Source organism: Trachypithecus francoisi, unplaced genomic scaffold (genome assembly GCF_009764315.1).
Source record: "Trachypithecus francoisi isolate TF-2019V2 unplaced genomic scaffold, Tfra_2.0 Lachesis_group15, whole genome shotgun sequence".
NCBI lineage: Eukaryota > Metazoa > Chordata > Mammalia > Primates > Cercopithecidae > Trachypithecus > Trachypithecus francoisi.
This window is the reverse complement of record NW_022681460.1, coordinates 60,893,361-60,919,431: the sequence shown is the minus strand read 5'-3', so window position 1 is coordinate 60,919,431 and position 26,071 is coordinate 60,893,361. Positions and strand designations below refer to the sequence as shown.

General features: G+C 37.5%; 1 protein-coding gene across 9 annotated transcripts in view; it reads left to right on the top strand.

The window, feature by feature from the left end:
• The window catches only part of OPRM1 (opioid receptor mu 1), a 131,268-nt gene that overhangs the window by 75,766 nt on the left and 29,431 nt on the right, over positions 1–26,071 (top strand). Inside the window, exon 3 of one of the 9 annotated variants that reach the window (XM_033235011.1) lies at positions 12,326–13,277. The exons of the other annotated variants lie outside the window; for them this stretch is intronic. The gene's annotated coding sequence lies outside the window, so the exon portion shown is untranslated. Of the gene's footprint in view, positions 1–12,325; positions 13,278–26,071 lie in introns of those variants that run through there. 9 annotated transcript variants of the gene reach the window in all.

Here is a 26,071-nt window from a genome sequence, read left to right as displayed (position 1 = left end):
CTAGAAGAAAACCTAGGTAGTACCATTCAGGACATAGGCATGGGCAAGGACTTCATGTCTAAAACACCAACAGCAACAGCAGCAAAAGCCAAAATTGACAAATGGGATATGATTAAACTAAAGAGCTTCTGCACAGCAAAAGAAACTACCATCAGAGTGAATAGGCAACCTACAGAGTGGGAAAAAATTTTTGCAATCTACTCATCTGACAGAGGGCTAATATCCAGAATCTATAAAGAACTCAAACAAATTTACAAGAAAAAAACAAACAACCCCATCCAAAAGTGGGCAAAGGATATGAACAGACATTTCTCAAAAGAAGACATTCATACAGCCAACAGACACATGAAAAAATGCTCATCACCACTGGCCATCAGAGAAATGCAAATCAAAACCACAATGAGATACCATCTCACACCAGTTAGAATGTCAATCATTAAAAAGTCAGGAAACAACAGGTGCTGGAGAGGATGTGGAGAAATAGGAACACTTTTACACTGTTGGTGGGATTGTAAACTAGTTCAACCATTATGGAAAATAGTATGGCGATTCCTCAAGGATCTAGAACTACATGTACCATATGACCCAGCCATCCCACACTGGGTATATACCCAAAGGATTATAAATCATGCTGCTGTAAAGACACATGCACATGTATGTTTATTGCAGCACTATTCACAATAGCAGAGACTTGGAATCAACCCAAATGTCCATCTGTGATAGACTGGATTAAGAAAATGTGGCACATATACACCATGGAATATTATGCAGCCATAAAAAAGGATGAGTTTGCATCCTTTGTAGGGACATGGATGCAGCTGGAAACCATCATTCTTAGCAAACTATCACAAGAACAGAAAACCAAACACTGCATGTTCTCACTCATAGGTGGGAACTGAACAATGAGATCACTTGGACTCGGGAAGGGGAACATCACACATCGGGGCCTATCATGGGGAGGAGGGAGGGGGGAGGGATTGCATTGGGAGTTATACCTGATATAAATGACGAATTGATGGGTGCTGAAGAGTTGATGGGTGCAGCACACCAACATGGCACAAGTATACATATGTAACAAACCTGCACGTTATGCACATGTACCCTAGAACTTAAAGTATAATAAAAAATAATAATAATAATTTAAAAATAAAAAGAAATAAAAAAATCCCATTAAAAAATGGGCAAAGAACATGAACAGACACGTCTCAAAAGAAGACATTTATACAGCCAACATACATATGAAAAAAAGTTAAACATCACTGATCATTAAAGAAATGCAAATCAAAGCCACAGTGAGATACCATCTCATACCAGTGAGATTATTAAAAAGTCAGGAAACCACAGATGCCGGTGAGGCTGTGGAGAAATTGAAAAGCTTTTACACTGTTGGTGGGAATGTAAATTAGTTCAACCACTGTGGAAGACAGTGTGGCAATTCCTCAATGACCTAGAGCCAGAAATAGTATTTGACCCAGCAATTCCATTACTTTCCATTACCCAAAGAAATATAAATCATTCTATTATAAAGACACATGCATACATTTGTTCATTGCAGCACTATTCACAATAGCAAACACATAGAATTTACCCAAACACCCATCAATGATAGACTGGATAAAGAAAACGTGGTACATATATATTATGGAATAACATGAAGCCATAAAAAGGAACTAGATCATTTCCTTTGCAGGGACATGGATGGAACTGGAAGCCATTAACTTCAGCAAACTAACACAGGAACAGAAAACCAAGACTGCATGTTCTCACTTATAAGTGGGAGTTGAACCATGAGAACACATGGACACAGGGAAAGGAACAACACACACTGGGGCCTGTCGGGGAGTGCGGGGGAAGGGACAGCATCAGGATAAATAGCTAATGCATGCAGGGCTGACATAGGTGATGGGTTGATAGGTACAGCAAACCACCATTGCACACGTTTACCTATGTAACAAACCTACATGTCCTGCACATGTATTCTGGAATTTAAAATAAAGTTAAATTGAATTTAAAACATAAAATAAAATTAAAAATCTAGCTGTCTTCTATTAATTCAGAACATTAAAGAGATTTGTAAACATAAAAAAAGTCATTATAGTTTTAACACGGATTTTATTGACTCTATAGATTGGATTCAGCAGTATGAACAGTCTAACAATAATATTAATTCTTCTAACCTATGAACATGAGGTGTATTTCCATTTGTTTCTGTCTTCTTCAATATTTTCATCAATGTTTTATAGTTTTTTCAGTGTAGATGTATTTTACCTCCTTGGTAACATTCATTTGTAAGGTTTTCTTTTTTTTTTTTTGGAGCTATTGTAAATGAGATTTTAAAATTTTCTTTATCAGATGGTTCATTGTTAGTGTGTAAAAATGCTACTTTTTTATGTTGATTGTGACCTACAGCTTTACTGAATTTTGCTATCAATTCTAACCATTTTTTGGTAACGTCTTTAGGATTCTCTATACATAAGCTTATGTCATCTATAAACAGGAACAATTTAACTTCTTCCCTTCTAAGATGAATACCTTTTCTTTCTCTTGCCTAATTGCTCAGATTAAGACTTTCAGAACTATGTTGAATAGAAGTGGAAAGAGTGGGCATGCTTGTCTTGTTCCAGATTTTAAAAGAAAAGCTTTCAACTTTCCCCCATTCAGTGTAATGTTACTTGTGGGTTTTTCATAGATGACCTTTCCTGTGTTGAGGTACATTTCTTCTATACCTGATTTGTTGAGAGTTTTAATCACAAAGGACCATAAATTTTATCAAATTCATTTTCTGTATCTATTGAAATGATCCTATGGTTTTTGTTCTGCATTCTATTAATGTGATGCATTCATTTGCATATGTTGAACCATCATTTATCACTGGGCTGAATCACACTTGATCATAGTGAATGATCTCTTTAATAAGATGTTAAATTACGTTTGCTAGTTTTTTACTGAGGATTTTAACATGTATGTTCATCAGGAATATATGCCTGTATTTTTCTCTTGTATGTGTGTTTGTCCTTGTCTGGTTTGGTATCAAGGTAATGCTGGCCTCACAGAATGAATTTAGACAATTTTTTCTCCTTCAATTTTTTTGAAATAATTTGAGAAGAATAAGTATTAGTTCTTCTTTAAATATTTGATAGAATTCAGCAGTGAAGTCTTCAGGTCCTAGACTTGTCTTTGATGGAAGACTTTTTATAAATGATTCCATCTCCTTACTCATTTTTGGTCTTCTCAGTTTTCTATTTCTTCATAATTCAATCTTGGTAGGTTGTACGTGCCCATGAAATTGTACATTTCTTCTAGGTTATCCAATTTGTTGGCATATAATTGCACATGATAGTCTATTATAATATTTTTTTCTGTGATATCAGTTGTAATGTCTCCTTTTTCATCACTGGTGTTCTTCATTTGAGTCTTCTCTTTTTTTTTGAGTCTAGCTAAAGATTTGACAATTTTGTTTATCTTTTCAAAAAATAAACTCTTTATTTTATTGATCCTTGGTAATTTTTTAGTCTTTCATTTATTTCTGCTCTGATCTTTATTATTTTCTTTCTTATACTAATTATTTATTTATTTTATTCTTATTTTTCTGGTTCCTTGAGGTGCAACATTGGGTTTTTTTATTTGAGATCTTTCTTCTTTTCTGATGTAGGTATTTACTGCTCCAAATTTCCTGCTAAGTACTGCTTTTGGTGTATTCCACAGGTTTTGGTATGTTGTGTTTCTATTTTCATTTGTCTCAAGTAATTTTTTAATTTCCCTTTCAGTTTCTTCATTGACCCATTGGTTTTTCAAAAGCATATTGCTGAATTTCCATGTTTGTAAATTTTTCAAAGTTCCTGCTTTTATTGATTTCTACCTTTATACCATTATGTTCAGAAAAGTTACCTGGTATGATTTCAACCTTCTCAAATTTTTTTCAGACTTGTTTTGGGCCTTACATATGATCTATCTTGGAAAGTGTTCTATGTGCAGTTGAGATATTCTGCAGTTGTTGGATAGAATATCCTGTAAATGTCTGTAAGTTTCATTTGGTCTAGAGTACAGATTAAATCCAATGTTTCTTTATTGATTTTCTGTGTGCATGACCTGTCTGTTGCTGAAAATGGGATGTTGAAGTCTCCCACTACTATTGTATTGCCATCCATCTATTCCTTTAGATCTATTAATATTCACTTTATGTATTTAGGTATTCTGATGTTGTGTGTTTGCATTTACAATTGTTACATTTTCTTGTCGAATGAAACCCTTTTTCATTATGTAATGTCCTCCTCTATTTCTTTTCATAGTTTTTGACTTAAAATTTATTTTATCTGATATAAATATAGCTACTCCTGCTCTCTCATGGTTTTCATTTGCATGGAAAATCTTTTTCTGTACCTTCACTTGCTATCTATGAGTGTTCTTACAGGTGAGATGAGTCCTTTGCAGGCAACATAGAGTTGGCTCTTGTTTTTTTCATTCATTTAGGCATTATATGTCTTTTAATTGAATAATTTAATCCATTTACATTCAAGGTAATTGTTGATAGGTAAGAACTTGCTACTGCCATTTTTTAATTGTTTTCTGTTTTCTACCTGTTTTGCATATCCGTTGTTCCTTTCTTTCTCTCTTACCGTCTTCCTTTGTGGTTGAGTGATTTTATCATGTTTGATTCATTGCCTTTTTTTGAGAGAAAGAAGGTGTATTAGTTCATTCTCACACTGCTATGAAGAAATATCTGAAACTGGGTAATTTACAAAGGAAAGAGGTTTTGTTGACTCACAGTTCCACATTGCTGGGGAGGCCTCAGGAAACTTACAATCATGGTGGAAGGCAAAGGAGAAGCAGGCACTTTCTTCACAGGGTACAGGACAAAGCAAGTGCAAGCAGGAGAAATGCCAGATGCTTATAAAACCATCAGATCTCCTGAGAATTCACTCACTATCACGAGAGCAGCATGAGGGAAACTGCCCCCATGATCCAATTACCTCCACCTGATCCCACCCTTGACATGTAGGGATTATAAGGATTACAATTGGAGGTGAGATTTGGGTGGGGACAGAGAGTCAAACCATCTCACAAGGTCTGATTCTGTCACCCAGGCTGGAGTGCAGTGGCACAATCTTGGCTCACTGTAACCTCTGCCTCCTAGGTTCAAGCAATCCTCCCACCTCAGTCTTCTGAGTAGCTGGAACTACAGGCATGTACCACCATGCCAGCTAATTTTAGTAGTTTTTGTTTGTTTGTTTGTTTTTAGTAGAGATGGGTTTTCACCATGTTGGCCAGGCTGGTCTTGAACTCCTGGCCTCAAGAGATCCACCTGTCTCAGCCTCCCAAAATGCCGTACTCAGCCACTATACCCAGCCATTACTTCTTTTGTTAAACATATCTATGGTAGGTTTTTGTTTTGTGGTTACCATGAGGCTTTCAAAAAAAAATCTTGTAGGTAACAATTTAACTTCATAAAATAAAACTCTATATTTTTACTCCACTCCTCACCATATTTTGAATTTTTCAGTGTCACAATTTACATCTTCTTATATTGCAAATCCCTCAAAGAAGTTTTTGTATTCTATGATTTTTGTCTTTTAACCTTCATACTAAAGATATACACAAGATATACATGATTTACATACCCCCATTACAGTACAGTCATGCATCACTTAATAACAGGTATATGTGCTGAGAAATGCATCATTAGGTGATTTAGCCATTGTGTGAACATCATAGATTGTATTTACACAGACCTAGATGATACTGACTACTCCACACCTAGGCTATATGGTATAACCTATTGCTCCTAGACTACAAACCTGTACAAAATTTTACTGTATTAAACACTGAATCTTGGGACCATCATCATATATGCCACTTGTTGTTGACTGAAGTGTCATTACGCAGCTCATGACTGCACTCCCTTTTACTAGTGAGTCTTATACTTTTAGATGTTTTCATGTTACTCATTAGCGTCCTTTACTTTCGCTTTAGCATTTCTTGTCCGGTGATAAACTTCCTCAGCTTTTGTTTGTTTGGGAAAGTTTTTAATCTATCATTCACTTATGAAGGACAACTTTGCTGGGTACAATATTTGTGAATGGCAGAGTTTTTTTTTAATTTTTCCTTCAGTGTTTTGAATATGTCTTCTCACTCTCTCACTCAAGCTTGGATTGTAAGGTTTCTGTTGAGAAGTTTGCTGTTAAATGGATTGAAACTCCTTTTGTGTCGCTTCTTTCCTCTTGCTGCTTTCAGGATCCTCTCTTTGTCTTCAATCTTTGAAAGTGTGCTTATATTGTGTCTTGGTTTAGACATATTTGGATTAAGCCTGATTGGAGACTTTTGGACTTCCTTTACCTTGATATCTATATTTTTCTCCAGGTTTGGAAATTTTTCTGCTATCATTTATTAAATAAGCTTTCTATCCCTTTATCTATCTCTAATCCCTCTTGAATGCCAAAAACTGCTAATTTGCTCTTCCAGTGTTGCTCCATAAATTCCATAAGCTTTCTTCAATCTTTTACATTCTTTTTTTCTCCTCTGACTGTAAATTTTTAAATAACATGTCTGAGTTTACAGATGTGTTTGTTGTGTTTGTTTTGCTTGATAAATTTGCTTGATGCTCTTTATTACATTTTTCACTTTGTTCTGTATTTTTCAGCTCCAAGATTTTTATTTGATGTTTTATTCCTTTAATCTCTCTGTTAAATTTCTCAGATAAATTTCTGAATTGTTTTGCTATATTTTCTTGAAGTTTACCAAGTTTATTTATTTATTTATTTGAGATGGAGTGTCACCTGCCGTGTCACCCAGGTTGGACTGCAGTGGTGCAATCTCAGCTCACTACAACCTCCACCTGTTGGGTTCAAGTAATTCTCCTGCCCTCGCCTCCTGAGTAGCTGCAACTGCAAGCACATACCACCACACCCAGCTACTTTTTGTATTTGTAGTCGAGATGGAGTTGAAGCGCATTGGCCAGACTGATCTCAAACTCCTGACCTCAAGTGATCTGCCCACCTTTGCCTCCCAAAGTACTGGGGTTACAGGGGTTAGCCACTGTGCCCGGCCTTACTAAGCTTTTTTAAAACAGTATTTTGATTTCTTTTCTGATAGTTCATTTATCTCTATCTCTTTAGAGTTAGACCTTAGCACCCTATTTTGCCATTTGATTATGTCATGTTTCCTTAATTGTCCTTGATATTCATGGTCATGCATTGATGTCTGTGCATTAAAAATGAGTACTTATTCTAATCTTTGCAGTCTGACTTTGTCTGGAAATGTCCTTCAGTAGTCCAGATATTCTGGGTAGATTGTCTGATGTGGTATCTAAGACCCTGACTGCTGCACCTGTTTCAGCACTAGGGGGTGCCTATGCCTAGGACTGCCATGCCAGCACAGTCTGGGCTGAAATTGTTTCTGTGGTTCCCAAGTTTTCAGATGTTTGGGATGGGATTTTTGTCTGTGGTTAGTGGCTGGTTGGATTTCTGTCAAGAGGAAATGAAGCAAGAGAACTCCTATTTTGCAATCTTGTTCATATTACTCCCTTTTGGCATTTCTTGCAGGATAGGCCTAGTGGTAACAAACTCTTTCAGCTTTTATTTTTCTGGAAATATCTTAACTTCTCCCTCACTTTTGAAAGACAGATATAGAATCATTCGGTGACAGTTTTTTTTTTCTTTGAGCATTTGAAATTACCAACCCACTGCCTCTGGCTTCCAAAGTTTCTGATAAGGAATATGCTGATAATCTGATTGAGAATCTCTAAGATGAGACAAGTTTCTTCTGTCTTGCTGCTTTGTTCTCTACTTTTGTCTTTCAACATTTTGATTATGTGTCCTGAGCATCTCTTATACGTGACAAGTTTCTTCTTTCTTTCTGTTTTTAAGATTCTCTCTTTATCTTTGTCTTTCAACAGTTTGATTATGTGGGTCTCTTTAAGTTCACCTTACTTAGGGATCATTCGCTTTTTGGATGTCTATATTCTTGTCTTTCACAAAACTTGGGAAGTTTTCAACTATTATTTCTTCATGTAATCGCTCAACCACCCCCACTCTCTTTTTCCTTTTGGATTGCCACAATATGTGTGTTAGTCCATTTCATGGTGTCTCATGGGTCCCTTACGCTGTGTTTTTACTTCACCTTTTTTCTTTCTCTTCTTCAGACTTGATAGTTTCAATTGTCCTATTTTCAATTCCTACTCAACCCTGCTTTTGAATCCTTTTGGTCATTTTTTAAAAATTTCAGTTATTATTATATTCAGCTCTAGAACTTTCTTTTGGTTTCTCTTTAGATTTTCTATTTCCTTATTGATATTTTCATTTTGTTCATACATTGTTTTCTTGACCTTCTCCATATCCTCCTTTTGTTATTTGAGTAGCTTTCAAATGGTGTTTTAAAGACTTCTTTAGTAGATTTGTCTTCTGATCTCTCTCAGTAACAGTTTCTGTTGTCGTTCATACTTTTTTCTTTCTTTGTATGCCTACTAATTTTTTTTTTCAAAAATAGACATTTAAATCTGATAATCTGCTAACTCTGGAAATCAGGTTGTCCCCTTTCCCCAGAGTTTGCTGTTATTTTGTTTCATTTGGATTTGATTTTGATTCTTGTAAGTTATCTCTATGCCAATGATTAGCCTACGATATAAACTTAATGTCTTCTCAGGCATTTTTCTGAGCCTGTGCCTCTCCCCTGGCTTGTTAGTGACTTTCTGATTTTCCTGGTATATGCAGTTTCTTTTGAATATCCTAGTCTTTAATGTCTGATTGTCAAAAAAGGAAAAACAAATGAAGTAGGGGGAATATGGTCCTGGTAATTTAAATTCCCTGGAAGTTGCTTCAGTTACAGGAAAAGAAATTTGTAATATTTGGAGGTGAGGACATACAACAATGACTATCTGTCTTTGTGTCTGCACCTCCATGATCAGAAGCAGCAGTCAGCACTCAGAACATAGATTCTGATATTTGGAGGACAGAGTTCGTCTTGCCTACCTTGGCTCCTGCAAGCTGCATGCAAGCTTCCTGCAGCTCATGCACTGCCTCCAACCAGGCTCAGGGTGAGAGACAGAAAGCTGCTAGCCAGATAAGAGCAGAAATTGACCAAAATTAACCACAGTTTACTGTCAAGCATTCCCCTGGAAGTTGCAAGCCTTCAATAACACTCCAAAGTTCAAAAATATTTACAACAGACAGAATATGCTAATGCAGTTGTTATCTAGATGGGAAGACAGATTCTTGAAGCTTCTACTCATCCATCTGCCCAGAATCTTTGCCACTGTTATTTAAGAGGTGGTATCATGCATCTTGAAAGGCTGTGATGAAGATCAAGTAAGAAAAATCCAAGTAAACTCTTTAGAGCAATGCCTAGCTTTCAACAAATGTTGACTATAATTATAATGCTCAAAAACAGTATCTATCTCCATTATTACTTAATTTGTTTTAATGATAATTTTTGTGGTAATATCGTCAACACTTCACATTTATGGAAATTAAGCCTCAGCAACTTGACTAACATCACAGACACAGTGTTCAGATTTTTATATCCTAATTCCAAACCCAATATTCTTACTACTAGAATATGCTGGACTGTTTTACTCCTAAATTGGTTAAGAAGCCAAATATAGGAGGAGATTAACAAATCAAGGTAGCTGTAGTTACTCATTGGTCTGTGGGTTCACAGCATTTTAATAGAGCCGACTTTGCTCTTAAGATAGAGTAAGCAGTTGGTATGACTCAGGAATCTCTAGGAATGTTTCTTCCTTAAAAGGCAAGCTTTTGCTTCTAAATCCTGTAACAATTAAGATTCTAATTAAGGGAACATTGGATAGACATATTAAGGAGCAAAATACCTCTAGAAGGTATTGAAAATACTCACTATAAGTATAAGCCAGTTGATTACAACTGAGCAAGCAAGTCTTCACTTTGATAACTTCTAGACCTAAAGACCATGTTTAACTGATATTTGAAGGTATGAAATGCATAATATGGAAAGAGATTTAACCTAGAGCATGGTGAAGATCTAGCTAAAGGCACAGTGTGTAGTTATAGATGCTGAAGGAAGGAAGCAGCTCTAAAAAAAGTGAGATGGTATCCAATACTAGCTTTCATACTCCCAGGTCCACCTGAGATGGGTTTTTGCCTGCCACAGATAGACACTGGATAAGTATATATGCCGAGATTTCAGTGGTGCAGCAGCTGATGTAGCTACAATGCCCCTTAAGTGGCCTGTACCCATCTGTCAACATCATTGGAAAATGTCTATTGTTTCCCTCTAATTGCTGATTTTTGTTGGCCTGCTAATCATGAAGCCTGATCCTCATTGTTATCTTCAAGTACACTGTATTATCCATGCTCACCAGACAAAACCACCAGGAATATCTCTGTAGTTTAAAAAAAAAATAGGTTTATTGATCTTGCTGCAGAAAGGGACACAGAACATCCAGGGATTTCAGTTTATATTTGGTGATTTGGGAAAGGATTCAAAGAAACGAAGGTCTATCTAGACAGGGTGCTGTCTTAAAGCAAGAGAAATTTGATGAATGAGCATCAGTAATTTTTTATCTAGGAGGCAGAATTAAGCACATAAGGCTAGAGTTGTCATTGAGCAGTGGTCAATGACAATAAGAAGCAGTGGTTACTTAATGTTAACTGGAAAAGGGAGATGCTTGCCATTTTTATGGTTGTGGATGATTTGGGTTTTCTCTCTTGTCCAGGCATGGTTACAAAGTTAATTTATTTTTGTCTTGTAGCATCACACCATGGAGAGACCTCATCTGAGGTTTATATTCTATGGAATTTTGTTCCACAGAGGAATACCACAGACTGATGGTTAGCAACTAGGCTGCTCCCCAAAAGCTCTCAGGGACTTTTTTTGGTCTTTCTCACAATTACTCAACTGACTATTATATACTGTCCATTCTCTTTCTTTGGCAATAGGAGAGGGATAAAAATGAGAATCAATGTGGGAGTGGTAAGATAACAAGCGCTGGGAAGTTATGGTTTATTCTTATTGAAGGGAAATCTCCTAAGAATGTGAGATGATTAGGAATGTCATAATTAAACAAATATATAAATGTGGCCGTTAGGATCAAGAGAATGCATCATGTTGCTCAGGCATAGCAAGGCAGGCAATCGAGTGCAGATTGAAGGTGATTTCTGTACTTATAAATCAATAGATAAAACAGATAATACTACTATAATCATCACATCTGTTACATAGCACTAAGATTTCATGTGCAAGCATGCAAAAAGTTGAAATGTATTTTCAAATTCGTTGATAGCACAAGATTTGCTTTTATTCAATACTAAAACTGAGTACTTGTTTAAAGTGAATTTCAATCTTTCATTTTCAAGATAGCTAACTGAAAACAAGCACAAGACTCCACTCCTGGTGTCCAAACTCCAAAACATGATAGAAACTATTTTTTAGATAATATAAAGCAATAAATCAATGGACAGTCATACATTGGTTTATGAAAATGACAGAGAAATTCTTACTAAACAATGTGATCTTTTAAAGGGCCCTATTAAAGGTTATTCCTGTTTTCTCTGCCATTTTTGAACCAACTGAGAGATAAGACAAAAGGAATTAACAACTTCACTACTGATAAATATCTTTATAATGAAAAGTTGTGCAGTAACAATGGCTTCCCAATTCTTATCCCAGAATGCAGCATACTAAACCACCTGATTGCCTGCTTGGACCACTGGTGACCTCCGCACATGGATACCCGCCCCTTTAAAATTTAGAAAATATAATAGCTTTGTGTTTTCCTTGGGAAGCTGAACCTCAAAGAAAGAGAGAAAGGGAGAAAGCTATACATATCCTATTCTTTAAACATATAAACTAGCTAATCACTCCTCCTTTTGAAAGGAGTAAATAATGGAACTGAGAGAAATCAAAGCAGAGAAATGGTGGATGACTTCACTCATGAAACATGAAGTCAGAAGAAAGGAAGTTCTCCCATTGCAGATAAACTAAAATGCTGAAAGAATACCTGAAACTAAGAACAGCCAATATAAGCTGCAGGTAGTCGAGGCAACCCCACTGATATTCCATAATGAGGCAGATTTCCACAGTGGTAGCAGGCATGTTAGTTTACTCTTTTATATCTTCCGGGCTAGACATAAGCAACGGTGTCCTTTATAAAATTCATGCATACTTACGGAAGAGATACTAGGCTATACCTGGGAGACTAGCACTTCTCTGCAGGATTAGAAGGAAAGATAAGTAGTCGAAATCAGATGACCAGCCACTAATGTATTACATCTACTACAAGCCGTCTCATCCTCTGTTTTTATTGAAAACTGCATGGTGTGTAAACTCAGGAGCTAATTCTAACCTTTATCTCCAGCCAGGCTGCACAAGCAGAAGCAGTGAACAGTCTACCAGGGAATATTATCTTCAAAGATCAGCTCAAAGCCAATAATCATCACACTGTTGAAGAGTGACTGCCCCAGGAAAGAGACAGGGCACCAGTGGGAACACAATAAACAGAAGAATTTACACTTGAGGAAACAGAATAAAAAAGTAATCACACAAGCACTTTAAAATAAGTCATATCAGGCATGGTGGCTCACACCTGTAATCCCAGCACTTTGGGAGGTGAAGTCATGTCAGTCACTTAAGTCCAGGAGTTCGAGACCAGCCTGGCCAACATGGCAAAACCCATCTCTACTAAAACTACAAAATCTAGCCAGTGTGGTGGCCCACGCCTGTGATCCCAGCTACTCAGGAGGCTGAGGCAGCAGAATCATTTGAACCTGGGATGTGGAGGTTGCAATGAGCCAAGCTTGTCCCACTGTACTCCAGCCTGGGTGACAGAGCAAGACACTGTCTCAGAAAAATGAGTGATAATAAGTCATATTTCACATTTTCAGAGAGATAAAGGAGAGAATTGGTTTATGAAATAGGAGGAAGCAATTCAAAAATAATAAGAGGTGGTTATTAACAAGCAAAGCATAGCACCTAAATTCCCAGACAACCTAGGTTTCAATTCTGGCTCTGACGACAATCAATAGTTGGATGTCTCCAGGGCAAATTACTTAACCAATCTGTGTCTTCATTTTTCCATCTGTAAAATGAAGATAGTCATGGTATATACCTTATATATGTGGCATGAGGATTAAATAATTTAGCATTAGTAAAGCACTCTGAACAGTATCTGACACATAAATGTTTGTTAAATAAACAAACAAATTGGAAATTCTAAAAATAACAACCATAATTTTTGGCATTCAGGATTTTATGGGTGAGCTGAAAACCAGAAGGAGAGAAGACAAAGAGCATGTTAATGAGCTGGAAGAACATAGAAAATGGGATGGAGGCCGGGTGTGGTGGCTCACACCTCTAATCCCAGCACTTTGGGAGGCCAAGGTGGGCAAATCACCTGAGGTCAGAAGTTCAAGACCAGCCTTGCCAATATGGTGAAACTCAGCCTTTACTAAAAATACAAAAATTAGCCAGGCATGGTGGTACACGCCTGTAGTCCCAGCTACTCAGGAGGTTGAGGCAGGAGAATCACTTGAACCTGGGAGGTGGGAGGTTGCAGTGAGCCAAGATCATACCAGTGCACCCCAGCCCGGGGGACAGAGCAAGATTCCTTCAAACCAACCAACCAACCAACAAACAAAAAAAGACAAGAAAAGAAAAGAAAATGGGACAGAAATGGAGAGTATGAAGAAACACATAAGATACTGAAAGGATAGACACAGAAAAGCTAAAATTTATCTATTAAAGGTAGAGAACAAAGGAAATCAAAGAGAGGCAATATTGGAAGAAATAACAGCCCAAACATCCTGTCACAGAAAGAAATGAGACTGAATTGATGTCTCTGTGTTCCAAGCACAATAAATATTTTTAAAATTCTTGCCATATTTTAATAAAATTCAAGAACATACAAAAGAGATAAGATTGCAAGTACTACAAGAGAAGAGAAAATTATATTTTTAAAGGGAATAGAATGAGAGTTTTCAACAACACAATCGGCATCAAGAAGACAATGAATAGAGCAACATTTTCAAAGTGAACAAAAACTACTTTGAACCTTAAGCCAAACCAGCTCTCTTAGAGGTTATATCCTCAACGTACACTAGAAAGATGCTTTTTAGAGATATTGAAGTAAATAGCAACATAATCAGTTACAAATATTGAAAATGATACAGTGAAAAATAGAAAAGAGACAAAGCAAAAAGAACTGGCATTTTTCATTACAAGGATGAAATTATGTATTTGTACCTTTTTCATAGAGATTAAATCTGTTTTTTATATAACCAACTAAAATAAACACTTTTCTTTTCCCGACAGAGTTCTGCTCTGCTCCCAGGTTGGAGTGCAGTGGCGCAATCTCGGCTCACTGCAACCTCCACCTCCCGGGTCAAGCATTTCTCCTGCCTCAGCCTCCCGAAGAGCTGGGATTATGAGTGCAGGCCAGCATGCATAGACAATTTTTATCATTTTAGTAGAAATGGAGTTTCACCATTTGGGCCAGGCTGGTCTCAAACTCCTGACCTCAAGTGATCCACTCACCTCAGCCTAAAATAAGCATTTCAAGTGCTCCTATACAGGGGGCTTGAAAGACTTAGAAGACTCAACCCTACCTCTGAGATACGCCCCATGTGTTAGAGAGAGGAAGGGTAGAACAGTGAACAGACCCAGGGAATCCCAGTCTGTCATTTACTGGCTTTATAGATTGGGGAAAGGGAGCTGATGTCTCTGAGCCTTAGTTTTCTTGCCTGTAAAATGGGGATGATGAAGTGCCCATCCCATCAACTTTATGAATTACTTAGTGCGATGCCGGGCATGCAGACAATATTCATTTTCATTACTCCTCTTCTCGTGTATAAGGAGATGCTTGAAAAGGCAATCACCATGTAGTAGGATTTTACTTTATTTTTATGTTATTCTTTGTATTTTCCTGTATTGTGTATTTGTACAGTAAGCATGTATTATTTTTACAAAGTTTAAATAATGCACCCTGTAAAGGAATCAATATTTTTAAATTATCAGAAGAAGATTTCAGAGATCATTTTTAATAATCTCAGAATAAGTAAGACCTTTATGAAAAACATGTACAGGCACATACACCACAGGTAGTCAAAATGTAATACTTCTAAGGGACAAAAACACTATGAATAAAGTTAAACAATAGCAATCTTTGAGGAAATATTTGCAGCATGTATCTTAAATTTTTATAAATCAGTAGGAAAACGATAACCCAATAAAAATGGTCAGAAAAAGAAAATAAATTCATAGAAGAGGCAGTACAATTAACCCAGAAATAGATGAAATTATTTTCAACCTCTAAATAGTATACTGTTAATTGAAACAATAATGGCATATTACATATCATTCATAATATTGGTAGATATGGCTGGACATGGTGGCTCATGCCTGTAATCCCAGCACTTTTGGAGGCTGAGGCAGGCAGATTGTTTGAGCTCAGGAGTTCAAGGCCAATTTAGGCAATCGAGGGAGATCTCATCTCTAAACAAAATAAACAAAAAATTAGCCAGGTGCAGTGGTGTGTGCCTGCAGTCCCAGCTACTTGGGAGTTTGAGATGGGAGGATCATTTAAGTCAGTGAGGTCAAGGCTACAGTGTGCAGTGAGCTGTGATCACCCCACTGCACTCCAGTCTGAGTGACAGAGCAACACTCTGTCTGAAAACAAACAAAAAAAAGATTGGTAGATGTTTTAAAGTTTTTTGACATCAAATATTGGGAGGATGTAGGAACAAACGACCATGTGCCTCAGATCAGAGGACAACTGCTTTTCCAGGTAATTTGGGTGACCTTCTCTAAACAGAAATGTGGATCCTCTGGAAACTGCTAACACCAGCCCAGAGAAAGATTTGCACAAAGAGACACCCATTGCAACACCCATTGCAGCGTTGCTAATAATATTGAAAAATGAACAACGTAAATGCCGAGTGGCAAAAAGGATACATAAAATGAGGCGTATTCATATAAAATACTACTACACAGCTATTTTTTAAAAAATGAACTAAGCCGGGCATGATGGCTCACACCTGTAATCCCAGCACTTCTGGAGGCTGAGGCAGATGGATCACCTGAGGTCAGGAGGTTGAGACCAGCCTGGCCAACATGGCGAAATCCTGTCTCTACTAAAACTACAAAAATTAGCTGGATGTAGTGACGAGCACCTGTAATCCCAGCTACTTGAGAAGCTGAGGCAGGAAAATCTCTCAAACCCGGGAGGTGGAGGTTGCAGTGAGTCGAGATCATGTCATTGGACTCCAGCCTGGGCAACAAGAGCGAAACTCCATCTCAAAAAAAAAAAAAAAAAAAAAAAAAAAAGAACTAAGTCTACAGGTATTAAAATGAAGAACCCACAAAATTATATTGCTGACTAAAAAGTTGAAGGAACTCACAAAATATATACAAAGTAGATACAGTATGTTACTATTTGAGTTAGAAAAATAAATAATGTAGTCCGGGCGCCATGACTCACACCTATAATCCCAGCACGTTGTGAGGCTGAGGTGGGCGGATCATCTGAGGTCAGGAGTTCAAGACCAGCCTGGCCAACATGGTGAAACCCTGTCTCGACTAAAATATATAAAACAAAAAATAGCTGGCCATAGTGGCATGCACTTGTAATCCCAGCTACTTGGGAGATTGAGGCATGAGAATCGTTTGAGTCCCAGAGGCAGAAGTTGCAGTGAGCCAAGATCATGCCACTGCACTCTAGCTTGGGCTGCAGAGTGAGACTCTGTCTCAAAAAAATAAAAAATAAAAATAAATAACACTGCATTGTATATTTTCTAAGGGTACGTATTTATGCACATAATTATTGTCAAGGCAATGTAACAGTCCAAACTCATGAGACAGAGAGAGTGTGTGGTGTGTATGTGTTTGAGGAAAAGAGGCATATGATACTGGAATTGGCTTAAAGGAGTCTTTAGTATTATTTGAAACTTGTGTACAAGTGTTTGTACACAAAAATTTGTGTTTTCATAAACTGATTAAAATTCATTTTAAAATTGAATGAAAAAAGAAAGTTTGACTCAATACTTGTTTAAAGACTACATGTGCTAAAGGAGATATAATCAAGTCATTACTGTAATATAAAACAGACTAACCTGAAGAGAATTGGGAGAAAGAAGAAGAAAGGAGGAAGAAGAAGAGGAATAGGAGAAGGAAGAAGAAGAAGAAACGGAATACGTAGTAGAAGTAGCAGTAACCTCAGTAATAGTAACAATAGTCATTAGCAGAACTCAACCTAGAGAGATCACACCCATGGAAAGGATCAAAAGACATCATGAAGGAGATAGTATTTGAATCGGGCTCATTATCAATATTTCACTCCAGGTATATTTTGGCCCAGTCTTCCATAGTCATATCCTAGAATTGGACATCAAGAACTCCAAAATCTCCCCTGTAAGAATCATCACCTTTCAGACCAGCACCTCTTCCTTTCCAGACCCTGAATCTCATACCTCCCCTAAAACTGAGCTCTTCAATCCATCATCCTCATTCCTTTTTTATAAACTACAAATCTCAAATGAGCACCTAATACTGCCAAGCAAATGTTTCTCTGCTAAATTTACTTTCCTATTCTCTTCTCTTCTAGACCTCCGACCTTTTCTTCTCTATCATTTCCTTTCATAGATACTTCTGGGTTTTATTTTATTTATTCATCCAACAAATATTCATTTTGTTCCTTTCCGATAGAATTCAGAACAGTAAATATGGATTCTTTCTTGAAGTTTTGCTGACATGTAAAACAAATGAAAATTATAAAACAGAAAAAAATGCGGCTAATAGAGGACTTTCAATAAAAAAACAATAAAAGCAGGCAAAAAAAAGTTCTCAACAGATCTACAAGCCTCTTCTGTATCTGTACCCATATTTTTAGTCTTGTTGCCCGTCATAATCAAGAAGAAATCAACCAATCCGCATGTGCTCCAAACCCCACCCCCTTGCAGTTTCTCAAGACATTGCTCATACTCTATTTTCCCTGCTTCTTCAAGTTTTCATTGCTACAAATGATTTAATAGCACACATACATTCTCTAGTATATCAAATCATAAGGAGGTTGTTTCTAGGATTTTTGTTTTGTTTTTAGAGACAGAGTTTCACCATGCTGGCCAGGCTCATCTTGAACTCCTGGCCTCAAGTGATTCTCCCACCTCAGCCTCCTAAAGTGCTGGGATTACAGGCACGAGCCACTTCGCCCAACCTTCAAATCACGTTTTTTAAAAAACGAAATAAGGCCAGGCATGGTGGCTCAGCCTGGCCCAGCACTTTGTAAAGCTGAGGTGGGTGAATAACTTGAGGTCAGGAGTTCAAGACCAGCCTGGCCAACATGGTGAAACCCTGTCTTTACTAAAAATACAAAAATTAACTGGGCATGGTGGCACACGTCTGTAATTCCAACTACTCAGGAGGCTGAGGAAGAAGAATCGCTTGAACTTGGGAAGTGGAGATTGCAGTGAGTTGAGATGATGCCACAGCACTCCAGCCTGGGCGACAGAGTGAGACTCCATCTCAAAAAATAAAAATAAAAATAAAAACTAATTAATTAATTAAAACAGAAACAGAAATCTTTCTTGAACTGACAGTTCTCTTTCCCTCTTGGTACCAAAATATCTCCAAAGACTTTTCTAAATCATTGACTTCCAGATCCTCACTCCCCATTTACTTTTTTTTTGTTTTTTAACTCATATTTATTTATCATCCAACCCTACCACTCCATGGAATTTGCCAAGGTTATTAACAGGTACTTTGTCAAAGTCAGTGAGCGTATTTCTGTTACTCAATCTCCGTGCATTCAGCAAATTTGACCACTATAGACTTCATGGTAATCTTTCTTCTTTTGACTTCCTTAACCCCAGCTCTGGGTTTCTTACCTAAATTCTCTGGCCATTTCTAAGTTCCTCTACCTTTCTTGGAGCTTTAACCTAGGCCCTCTTCTCTTCTGTGCGTATACTTTCTCCTTAAGTTTTCTTCCTCAGTTCCATGCTTTATAAACTACCCATATGTCAACTACTCCCAAAGTCACACCACTAGCCCTGTCCTCTCTTCTAAACTCCACATTCCAAATGCCTATTTAATTTCCTTACCAGTTACCTAATAGGAACTTAGCAAAAATAAGAAATAAAAATAATATCCATTGCATATATCTCCTTTCAGTAATTCCTTTTTATACTGCAGGTCTGTTATCCTTAAAACCAGACTATGAGAGTAAGCCTGTATTTCCAAGAAAGGGAAAAAGAACCCACAGGGAGAGCAATTGACTATCAATTCCATAATAGAATTTTGAAAGCTTTAGTTTCAAAATGCAAAACTAGATGGATGAGAAAGGAAAATGTTTTTAATGAATTCTGAAAGCTTTCACTTATTATGAAAAACATATCCTAGGCTGCATGTGGCGGCTCACACCTGTAATCCCAGCACTTTGGGAGACCAAGGAGGGAGGATCTCTTGAGCCTAGAAATTTGAGACCAGCCCGGGCAACATGTTGAAGCCCCATTCCTCATCTCTACAAAAAGTACAAAAGATTAGCCAGGCATGGTGACGCATGTCTGTGGTCCCAGCTACTTGGGAGGCTGAGGTAGGAGGATTGCTTGAACAGAGGAGGTCAAAGCTGTAGTGAGTCATGATTATGCCACTGGACTCCAGCCTGGGTGACAGAGCCAGACCTTATCTCAGGAAGGGGGTAGGGGGGAAGAAAGGTCATCCTAAAAACTGAAAGAATACAGCTTATGCAATAGGTCATACATTAGAAAATAAAAGTTGTTGAAAATGTTGATGATCCTGCCACACAGAGAGGAAGACAGGAGAGAGGAAAACATTCTGGGTTGGGGAAAGACATTTGAGAGGATAGGAGAAAGAGAGTAGGAGAAATTAACTGAGTGTGAGCCCTGCCTTTACCAACTGATCATCTCATTCCCTCACTCCAGGAAAAACTCTTTATGGGGAAATAAACAAAAGGAATCCAAAACAATAAGAGATGTGACCTCTCACCTGACTGGAATTCTAGAGAGAGACACTTCACAGAGTGTCCCAGGGTCCCCTGGAGTAGCTAGAGGGGAGTAGAAATCTGGCCAGATGACACTTGGCAAAGAGAAACTGAAATGGTCTTTCAATATGAGGAGGAGACCCAAAATGGGGTAGAGCAGGTTAATGGAGTTGGGAACTTTTGTGCCAGCCAGCGGCACCTGCGCTGCGTGTGGGAAGTGAGCCCTCTAGAGTCTTGTGGTAGAAATCCAGGGGAGACACCAGAGAGATCATCAGGCTCCCTCCAGGAACAGCTCTGAGAGCCAGAGTTGAGAGGTGAGCAGGGAGGGGCTCGAAATATGTAGGGTGGGGCTCAAGACTCATACACACTGGAGTGCTCTGTAAGAAAACGATAAAAAATCACAAGTAAAAATAAGAAACTAAAGCAGATAATTCAATGGAAAAATGATTTACAAAGTTCTAAAATTTGAAAAATAGCACAAATATCACAAAATTCAGAAAAGATACTTTTTTTATCTTTTTAATTTGTTTTCATTTTTTAGAAATGAGATCTTGCTCTATTGCCCAGGCTGGAGTGCAGTAGCATGATCGTAGCTCACTGCAGCCTTGAACACCTAGACTCAGTGGATCCTCCCACCTTGGTCTCCCAAAGAGCTTAGGATTAAAGATGTGAGCAGCTGCACCTGGTCAGAAAAATTAATATTTTTGCTAGTTAACTCCCTGCCATACCTCTGTAATGCTTTCTTAAATGGTAGGCTGTATACTTTAGGAATGCCTGATTATTTGATTAAAATTTCAGATTATCATTTTCTATATGGAAAGGGGAATAATAATTAGTTTCTCTAGCATGGTTAATCAAAAATTTATTTATTTTTATTGATATTTTACATAATTTTTTAGTTTGCAAATTGATCCTGGAATTGTCATTTAAATTTGTAAGATTGTCAGATTTGGGCACATTTCTATCAAGATCATTTCTTATATGAGCTATAAGATTTATCAGGGAAGTTTTTATCACATAAGTGAAATGTAATCCAATATGTTAAGACACATGAAATATGTGATTTCACATACAGACATACTCACGGCTTTAGTACTGCAGCAAACTTAATGCCTTCAAATGCAAGAATCCTGATAAATTCTATTTCAAAACAATTGCCATCAAAAAGTTACAGTCCATGAATAATTGCATTTTACACGTATAATCAGCTATAGTCATGATACACGAGAATTGCTTTGACTAGATATGATAAAAATCAAATCCTCTACTTACAAAAACGTGTGTAAGATGATTTTAAAATTTTCCCATAGATTGGCTTCTGCCTGACATTTCAAATCTCATTTCTCTCACATTCACATATTTCTGACGTAGCCTGCAAAGTGCATTCCTATCTTTCCTCCCTGTCTCACTCCCTCTTTTCCTCTCTGTTTTTTTCTGGAACTTGATCCTTCTCTGCCTTCAGCATTGTTTCCATTCCGCATCACAGCACAGATCCCATCTGCTCGCATTAGAATCATTATCTAGAGTCTGGTGACCCGTACGTGAGTGGCTCCGGCTAAACTATAGACATTTCCAATGACTTAATGAACAGTCTCCTTTGTCCCGCAACAGCATACATCCAAAGTGTCAACACCACATCTGCTTTTCCTCTCTGCCTTCTCTGTTAGGCAACGATATTGCCATCTATTCATTCTCCCAGGCTAGAAATGCGGAAGTCACATTACACCCTTCTTTCATTCCCTCCTTCTAAAAAATAATTAAGTCTTGTTGATCCTTCCTTCTAATAATCTCAATTCTCCATTTGTTGTATCTTCGTAAGTGATTTCACTGATTATTGTGTTGTTCTCATTGTGGTCGTGGTGGGGTGGAAGAGGTGAGAAAGAGTAAGTGCCTTTTGAGAAGTATTGTCTCTGAGAAACCAATACGACAAGCAGGCACAGATGTCCAAACAAAAGGAGAAAACGTAGTCACAAATCTGGGAACAGAGAGGTTGGGAGTCAGTTTACATAGAACTGATCAGTTCAAACCACGGATTGTAAGAAAATACAGCAAAGAGCCGGGCACGATGGCTCACGCCTGTAATCCCAGCACTTTGAGAGGCCGAGGCGGGTGGATAACGAGGTCAGGAGATTGAGACCATCCTGACTAACACAGTGAAACCCCGTCTCTACTAAAAATACAGAAAAAAGTAGCCGGGCGTGGTGGCGGGCGCCTGTAGTCCCAGCTACTCAGGAAGCTGAGGCAAGAGAGTGGCAGGAACCCGGGAGGCGGAGCTTGCGGTGAGCTGAGATAGCGCCACTGCACTCCAGCCTGGCAATAGAGCGAGACTCCGTCTCATAAATAAATAGATAAATAAATAAATAAATAAATAAAGAGAAAAGAATGCAAAGGATATGGAAAAAATAAACAACTATGACTGTTACAGCATTCACTATAATGAGAAAATGTCTCAAGATTTCCAAGATACTCTCACCACAGTCATCTTTGAAAAGAAGATAAGAAAGCTTTACATGCCTACCTCAGTGTGGCCAGAGAGGCAGAAGAGTATTTCTGGGACACATTGCTTACAACATGCTCAGCAATGCACTCCTAGAAATACACGTGGCCCGCAATGCAAGCTAGACTCTACTTTAGTTTTAGATGGAGTCTAGAGAAATGGCAGAAAAGCCTCAAATACTTGCACCTCTCTGTGCCTCGAGTCCTTCACCATCAAGCAAAGTGCCTCTTTGCTTAGTTTCATAGAGGCCTCTTCCGGTCTTCTCTTTTTGAGGCAAATTAGCAAGCAATAGTTCCTTTCCTGTAGCAGGATTCAGAGGCCTGATGTCACCCCTTTTACTCTTAGACAATGTGATCTTCAAAGTCTCATTGGGATCTTCTCATTATTCCATGACTTTCTATGATTGAAGTTTTTTTTTCATTTGACAGTGAATTGGCATAGCAAAAACAAATATTCCTTCTTCATTCTTACTTCAAAAATTGCTGGTCTCCCAAGAAAAAAATGTTCTATCCTACACACAAAAGATAAAATAACCCAAGCCCTTATTTCTTTATTTAAATTTCATTCAATAAGTATTTACTGGTGCCCATCTTGTGCTGGGTTCTATGCTGAATGGATTATTTTTTCTATTTTATTTTGTTAAATTATTCTATCCATGTTACTTTTCACATTTTACTTATATTGAGTGATTATATGTACAATGCCATTACCAAAAGTGTATATTAAGCCTTATATTTGTTGTATTAAGTGCAGTAAAAAATAATTTTACTGGTAGTCTAAGTTCTCTAGAAATTTAAAGTCTACAGCATATGCTTGCACTTCTACAAAAGGTAATTTTCTAATATTAATAATGATGAAATTGTTTTATCATATTTTGAAGTTGTTTTCTTTGTTGTTCCTTCCATATTAAAGAAATACCTAGGGCTATATACCATGATTTGAAGTTGCTAATAGTGCTTACTTGATTTTTCATTTATAAAATTCCCAGATCCTAAAATATAAGAAATGATCTTTCTTCTTAGAAGTTATAAGTTTGAAAGGTAAGCTATTTCTAAGCTCTAAATATCAGGTTCTTAGAATAAAAGCAAAGCAGTGTTCTCTGTAAACCGAAAAGCTATAGCTCCTGAGATGGATGCTTCAATGCTGTTTTCAAAGTCTTTGGTCCAAAAAAATAAATCTTCTATATATATGCCAACAAAAACCAAAGCCACAGATAGGAATATTTCATCTAGTTATAACTGCATATATATGTAATCTGATATATATATATATCAGTGAATATAGCATAGTAACAACATTTTTCTATAATATATAAATACTATTTATCACAGAATACAGACATCAGAGAAGCAAAACATGTAATTTTTATAGAAACTTCTGATAAGTGCTATTCATGTCCTGAAGTAAAGTTTTCAGAAATCGAATAATGCAGGAAATGGGCACTTCCAGAAAGCATAATGCAAAAATGGGAGAGCAATGTCTCTTGGATGTAATGGAAGCATCTCTCTTTCCATTTCCTTTCCCACACCCAGAGGGGTAGCGCAGTGACATGCGGCCATGTTCTCTCCTCACCCTCCACTCCAGTTTCCAATTCCAAAACAAGAATTTAAAGAGCCTTACAAAAATGCGTACCAAAAAATAAGAGAAATAAAGGAGAAGGCAGGCCAATAGAAACCAAGAAAGAATGAAACAATGATATTAGCAGGAGAGGTGACACAATAGAAATGTATGCCATGAGCTTCTACACAGTTATTATGAGGATACATAGATTTTCCTCTGATATTTTCAAGCACCAAATGCAAAAAGAAAAATATAAGTAGTTATTCATTTTACGTTTTCTATATACAAAGTTCATCATGGTTCTGAGAAAGCAACTTCCCCTTGCTCTGTCTGACAGATAGTTTACTCAAGGTTTGTCATTAGGGGACCTGGAGGAGGAAGAAAGCGGAGAAGATTGGGAGAGGACAACACAGCAAAGACAATGTGGAGAGAAAGAGTGACATGCCATCAAGAAGACGGATAGTCATCCCACTCTGGTGACACACAGAGATGGAAACAGGCACTTGTCCTCTGGATGGAGATGCCTCTTTGCTTAATTTCATACAGGCCTCTCCCCATCTTCTCTTTTTGAGGCAAACTAGCAAGCAATAGTTCCTTTTCTGTCACAAGATTCAGAGGTCTGATAACACCACTCTTTCCCTTTGCTGATAGTAGCTCATTGGAAATGTCATTAACTACATAACATCACTTTGAAATAAATGTAAATTAAATGTTTCACAACATTTTATAGCAAAGTGAGAAGTCCTTCATTCTCCTCTTCACTAAGATGGTGGAGAATATAATACAAAAAAAGAACCTAATATGTAGTCTTTCTCCATGTTAATGCCAATAGAGGATAATCACTAGTTTTGATTATGTTTTTTCTTATTTTAGAACTCCCCCATAGACACACACACACACACACACACACACACTCACAAGTAAAAACGCACCTGGGATATCAGAATGGAATAGATGGATAATAACGGATAAAATTAATTCAGGTACATACTCATTTGACCACATTCTTTGTCTAAATAATTACTTGAAATGTAGGAAAGTATCTTTATTTCGTTGGATTGATCCAACTAATTATGAGTATTAAAGGATGACACTCTAGGGAGATTTTTTTTCTCAACTAAAAAAGTTAATTTCTATGTGAGGGTAAGTGGACATAAAAGTCATGGCAATTGCAAGAAATATATCTTTCCAAGCACAGTGTTGAACATATAAAAGGGGCTCCTTGAATTCTTACTGAATTAGGTATCTTTCTTCACACCACTTGGTAAAAAAAATGAAAAGTCAGAAAAATCAGCCCCAAAAGAGGTGAAACTCTTCTGCCTGTCACCACTGACTCTATTGTGAACATATGAAAAAGGTAGTTGAGCAATATGAAGGCCATGATGTGGAATTAAAATAAAAAACACACACAAGTTGGATTCTAAAATGTGTCCTTCCTCGTCTCACTCTCTTGATCAGTTTTATTTCTGTACTGAGACACAATCATCACAAATCAAAGAAGTAATCACAGGCCGGGTGCAGTGGCTCACGCTTGTAATCCCAGCACTTTCGGAGGCCGAGGCGGGCAGATCACGAGATTGAGGGATCCAGACCATTCTGGCCAACATGGTGAAACCCCATCTCTATTAAAAGTACAAAAAAAAATTAACTAGGCGTGGTGGCGCTCGCCTGTAGTCCTAGCTACTCCCGAGGCTGAGTCAGGAGAATTTCTTGAACCCGGGAGGCGAAGGTTGCAGTAAGCTGAGATCGCCCCACTGCACTCCAGTCTGGTGACAGAGTGAGAAAAAAAAAAGAGAGAATTCACCACAAAACTAAACAGAAGTTTACAAAACCCATCAGGTGTACAGAGGTAATTTATTCAATCTGGCTTCACTTAGCACAAACAGGTCAAAATCAATCACATTTTAGTAAGTAGAAATCGTTGGAGAAATGTGTGAAGAATAGGTCAAAAGATAAATAGGAATTATTTTATAACCATAAGAAAGGAAGAACATTTATAAACAAAAGTCATATATACAACATAAAAGAACAGGTGAGCTGCCAGCAAATGGATCTCACAA